General features: G+C 59.4%; 1 long non-coding RNA gene across 1 annotated transcript; it reads left to right on the forward strand.

The window, feature by feature from the left end:
* Positions 1-415: 415 nt before the first annotated feature.
* Positions 416-4,368, forward strand: LOC128311968 (uncharacterized). Its single transcript, XR_008290739.1, has 3 exons — positions 416-1,297; positions 3,135-3,231; positions 4,027-4,368. It is a non-coding gene; the product is annotated as an uncharacterized LOC128311968 (long non-coding RNA).
* The last annotated feature ends 1,429 nt before the right edge of the window (positions 4,369-5,797 follow it).

Consider the following 5,797-nt stretch of genomic DNA (forward strand, 5'->3'; position numbering starts at 1 on the left):
TGACCTGAGCTGAAGTCCGACGCTCAACCGACTGAGCCACCCAGGCGCCCCTAATGTTAGCCAAATGGTAAATTCATCAGATTTTCTCTTTTATACACTTGTTGACTTCTCTTGTCCCGGCCCCCTGCCCTGTGCTGCTCAGTTTCCCAGGGCCATCCCTGCTGGCTGTCCAGGGACCCAACGTTGGCCCTGTGTTTCCCAAGGCCCTGTGTTTCTCCATGACTCACAGGATGGAACAGGTTACAGGTCAGGGAGCCCAGCCCTCCATTTCAGAAATGAAGAAACTGAGGTCAGAGAGGGGAAGGGACTTGTCCACGATGCCTATGAGGAATCTCATCTGGGACAGGGAGATCTCCCCAGGACCCTTGAACCAGCACCTGGTTCCAGCACATGGGGAGTAGCCACCCTTTCCAGACCAGTTCTGCCAATAACTTCAACTGGTTCATTCGCTGATTCATTTGAAAGACAACCACTGATGGCTATCATGTGCCTGGTGATGTTCGAGGCAGTAGGGAAATAGGGCAGCATAAGATTAAATGTCTGTTCTCGAGCAGGGGTGGGGGTGCGAACAGAAGAGAAACAATGGGAAAAGTCACGCGTTCATCTTCATCATCGTCACGGTCACCGTCATCCTCACGATCAGCACTGTTTCCCAGGCTGCTGCGGGAGGGCAACACAGGATGTCGGAGCCAGGACTGAAGGCTCAGCAGCGGAGGTGACACCCGAGACTTAAAGAAGGGACTGTGCTTTCCCTTCCTGGTGGCGGGGAAGTCATCCAAAGCAGACTGAACGCATGGGCAAGGCAGGGAGGTAAGGCGACACAGAGCACAGCACCAGGGCCCTGTAAACAATCTGGAAGGCCGGACTATGGAGTCCAGGAGAGGTGTGGCTGGAAGGGGCCGCACAGCAACCCCCTCCCCACCCCCGCCCCCTTCTCACGCCACCCTTCTGCTACCAGCTCTTTAAGCCCTTTCTTGTTTGCCCCGCCCCCACTTCCTGTTTCCTGTCTGGGTGCCAATCAACGACCACGCTCCCCAGGAGGCGTGAGCATGTGACCCACGTGGCTACCGTGATTGGTGCAGGGGTAGGCACATGGTTCAAGCCAGGCCAATCAGAGCCCTTCTCTGGGGTTTATGCCTGGATGCTGGGAGGGGAAGGGTTCTGTTTCCTACGGGCCGCTGAAAACCTGGTGCTGCCTTTGGCCGTGGCCTCTCCATCTGTCTGGCCATTTGGAAGAAAGGATGAGCGTGGGCTTCTGACCTTGTGTGATGGGCACAGACCGGGGTCTCCTACTCAGGTCCGTCGGAGTGTATGCTTCTAATCACTAACCGCCCGGTTACATCCCTACCTGAAGCAGGCGCCCTCCCTGCACTGGCCCTCCCCTGGCGTGGCCAGGCTGTTCCCACCCCAGCTGGCTTGCCTTTCCTGACTCATCTTTAAGCAGAGGCTTTTCTCAACCTCCACCGGAGCGCTCCGAGGCTCTGCTTTGCTGGGAGAACCGGGCGCCCTCACTGCTCGCGATAGTTCTCAGGAAGCCGGGGTTCTTCTCAATCATTTATTAGGCAGACTTTCTCCATCAAAGGGCCTGAAATTCTGAAAACTTTTCCCTCTGTCGCCTGCTGGGAGAGTCGCGGGGTCCTACCGATCTAGTGAGCCCAGGAGAGAAACGAGCGCCTGCTGCTCCCAGAAGGAAGCCTGGCTGGTTGATCTAAAATAGGAGAGGGAGGCTGCTTCAGGGCTTGTTTGGGGCTGGCTTTCGGCGGGGGGGGGGGGGGGGGGGGACCTGCTCCCCAGGGCGCTGGGCCAGGGCTCAGGGCAGGAGCAGTGGCAGGTCCCGAAGCTGCTATCACTTCCAGTGAGTCGCTGTTTGGAGGAGGGTGGAAATTTCTGCACTTGGCTGTGTCCCTCGCGGGGAGGACCCTGCGAGAGGAGGCCTTGGCGACCAAGGTCCAGCTCTCCCCCCACCCCACCAGCCCTGGTCTCCGTGAAGCCCAGGATTTCGTGACACTCACATCTGTCTGAGTGCATGTCTATGCGTGTTCAGTTTCCACCCCACTGAAGTCAGCAGCCTCTGCAGGTCTGGCTCCTGGAGCTTTCCAGCTGGAAGGGGTGTTACAAGTCAGGAGCATCGGCCTCAGAGGTGTGGCTTGCTTGCGGCTTTGACATTTCTGGAGTCCCTCGCCTTAGGATATAGCAGCCCAGCTCCTGAGCACAGATTTCAGGTCTGTCACTTGCAGCCCCACTTCTGGCTACAATAAACATTCCCCCAACGAGCTGTAAACCTGCACTGCTCTGCTGGGGGGCGGGTGGGGGGGGTGGCTTTTACACCGTCTGGAATTCACTTCCTCTCTCCCACCTGGTGTGATTCTAAGCATCTGCCAGGCATGGATCAGGTGTCTCCTCCTCCCTGGAACCCTTCCCCTCCGCCCCAGGCAGAACTAACTGCTTGGTCTCCTTATTGAGGCCTCAGCTGGAAGATTCAAGATTTGCTTCTGGGAAAGACTCGCTCACCAGCCCCACCACGGGCATTGCCGACCCGCCCAGAGCCAGACTTCGGACATCACCCTGTTGTACTTTCTTCCCTGCGTCTGGCCCGCATCTGTCCCGCATCATTCTCCTGGTCTTCCTGCCTCCCCGCACCAGACTCAGGCTCCTGGGGGCAGGGCGCTCCCCGCTCACCACTGTGCCCCAGGCCCGCACACAGTAGGGCCTCAGTAAGCCTGGTGGTGGGAGCAGACCTGAGCTGGCCCTTCCTTCTCTGACAGCACACGTTTTCTCCCTGGGGACTGACGCCTGTCCTGTCCGGAGTGGCGTGACCCCCTAGCCCCTCCCTCGACTCTCCCCTGCAGCCCGAGGCGGCTCAGAGCCCGCGTGCCTGGCCCCCGCATGTTTTATAGCTCCTCTCTGGACTCCTAATAGCAGCCACATTTTGCGAGTTTGGAGAAGGAGCGCTAAGGCCAGTCAAGTGGATAAATCACATCTCTTCAATGGGCCAAAAATGGATTTACACAATAGCCTGTGACAAACGCGTGTTCGGGGGCGACCTGGCAGGAAACATCCCTTCTGAAGGGCTCGTGGCCCCGGGGAGAAACAAGAGGACTTCTGTAGGAGTCTAATTATTGCCTGTTTTGTAGAAGTCTAAGTATTGCCGCTGCTGACAGGCCGGAGGGCCAGCGCGGCCTCCCCTTGCGCTCACGTGCACCCCGCGCCATCTGTCTTCGGGTCTCCCAGGTAAGTGTCCTGCTCCTTGGGGGTAGGGGGGCGTGTCCAGTGTCCGTCCTGGGGTTCTGCCTCCCGCCCTCCTGCCCACACGCGAACTCAGAGGGCACAGGGCACATCTGTCCCTGGGAGCCCAGGGCCCGCACACAGCGGGCCCTTGGTCACTGCCGGTCCCCTCTCCTCCCGCAGCTCCAGGAGATGAGCGGGGGGGCTCCCAGGGGCTCTGAATGCTCACGAGGCTGGGGTGCGGTGGGGAGAGCTAGGGCTGAGGCTGCTCCTCAGTAAGGAGATAAGGGCTCCCGCGCCGTCAGGCTAGAAGGGGACTTGGTGGCCGTCTGGCCAACGCCTGGACTGTCGGATGGGGGAGAGGAGATGGCTAGGGGGAAGGCACAATGACGCAGGGCTGGCTTCTAGGGGCGCTGTCGATGCCAAGCTCTCTGCGGGGTGGACAGGGCTCACCCACGTGGACACCTGCTGGGGCCCGGGCCCAGCACCTGGCTCCGTGGGTGTCGTCTCCCTCAGGGCTCACATCGGTCCTGTGAGGCAGGCGTGAGCCCATTTCCCACAGGAGGAAAGCAAGGCCTCAGACAGGGGGAGCGACTTGTCCAGCGTCCCACAGCTAATCCTTCTGCCACACAAAACTGGCCCACTGGGAAAAGACACCCCAACCTCCTGGCGTTTGCGCCCGCCAGAGATCCCCTAATCTCACCCACTTCCTGACCCCAGGGCTGGAGGGCAGAGGGAAGGATGCGGGGACCCGGGACCTTTGTTGGGGTCTGAGATGCATGTCTGGGTTCTGCCCATTAGGAGGCAACGGAGGACCTTTGCGTCACTGCCCTGCCTCGTGCTGTGCCCCCTCCCACCACCACTAATAGACTGAAACAATTAGGTGGAAAGAAGAGACTTATGGCCGTCGTTTGGTGCCTTACTGGTCCCTTGTCCAGATGCAGGCTGCACGGGACTGCATGGGCTTCCCGACGTCCTTGCACAAGGCAGATCTTTCCCAAGACCCAAGGCGGCTCCTGGCTCCCGCTGGTGCACCCAACCCTGTCCTTCCTGGTTCACTCCTACAGAACTCACTGCTCCCAGGGGAGGCCTCCCTCCACACTGAGCTCCTCTCCCCCTGCCCCGGACTCCTTGGGGTTCTCGCTTCTGCGCCCTCGAGTTCCTGTTCACTGGGGGCTTCAGGACCTGGGCCAGAAACTCGGGAGCCACGGATTCAGTAGCTGTTACAACTGGTCCTGTCTCTCTGCCTCCACCTTGCACCAACTTCATTAAACTCGCCTGGACCCTAATGGGTCCCCCATCCGCTCTAGTCTCTTCTTCTCATCTGTTTCCATGGCAGCCAGGGGGATCTTCCTGAAAGGTGAATCATTAAAGTCCCTCCCCTGCTTAAACTCTCTGGTGGCTTCCCCCCCTGCACTTCACGGGCAATCTGACTTCTCATCGCAGAAGAGTGGAGTGTGGTCTTTGTAGAGAGCGGAGGACGAATGGGAGACGGTAACTGAAGGGAGTTTAATGGAGGGACGGTCACCGGATCACCAAGGCGGGGACAGGATACAGGAAACCAGCAGGGGCTGCGGGGCCACCCAGGGAGGGGTGGGGCTACCAACAGTAGGGAGCCTGTCCATCCCAGGCCTGCAGGGGCCAGGGGAAGGAGCAGTTACGAGACCCCCTGAGAGCACGGCAGCCATGGGATAGGGGCCTCCAGAGGAGCTGGGACCACAGGAGACTGCAGCCAAAGCCAAACGGGGTCCTGCTGCCTCCAGGACCCACCAGAAGCCAGGGCCCAGGGGGGCACAGGGCCCTGTCCTTGCACCTCTGCAGGGAGCAGGGGAGGCGGTGAGGTGGGTCTGGAGGGCACACAGGACCCAGCACGCATGGCCCCCGAGGCTCAACCAGATCTGCCCCTGCCTGCCCCCCAGACCCTGTCTCGTGCCCTTTGCTCCCGACTCACTCTGTTTCCACCACACTGGCCCTTGTCCATTTCTCATTCCTGCCTCAGGGCCTTTGCACTTGCTCTTTCCTCTCTCTGGGAGGCTTTTCTCCATCGTCTCATGGCAGTGATGTGTCCGCACTAATGTCACCTCCTCCTAGGGACTCTCCGGTCACACAACCCACTTTGCCCCCATGTCCCACCATCACCAGTGCCTCGTACCCCTGCTTTCTTTGCATCAGAGCAGGTATGACCACCCAGCATCTGCTGCTGTACTTCTCTGTCGAGCTGGAGCACTGACACCAAGAGACCCAGGCCAGGTCTCTCTTGTTCCCTGCCATATCCTTAGCACCAAGGGCAGCATCTGCATATGTTAGGTGATTAATGGACGCTTGCCGAATGACTGTCTAACGACCAGGCAAGTAACCTCTCCATGCCTCAGTTTTCTCATCTGTTAAGTGGGAATGAGAAGACCGCTTCCGGTTGCTGAGTAGACACCGAATGCTGCCCCGGCCTGGCTATTTACATGGTGCGTGAGGATTTGCTCTCGTCCTTGTTGTTCTGGATTTCAGCACCTGAGCTGCTGCCTGGGTCCGGCTCCTGAGACCCCAGCCCCTCCAGCCCCTCCTCCTAGCTCCCAGA

The sequence above is a fragment of the Acinonyx jubatus genome, chromosome C1 (genome assembly GCF_027475565.1).
Source record: "Acinonyx jubatus isolate Ajub_Pintada_27869175 chromosome C1, VMU_Ajub_asm_v1.0, whole genome shotgun sequence".
NCBI lineage: Eukaryota > Metazoa > Chordata > Mammalia > Carnivora > Felidae > Acinonyx > Acinonyx jubatus.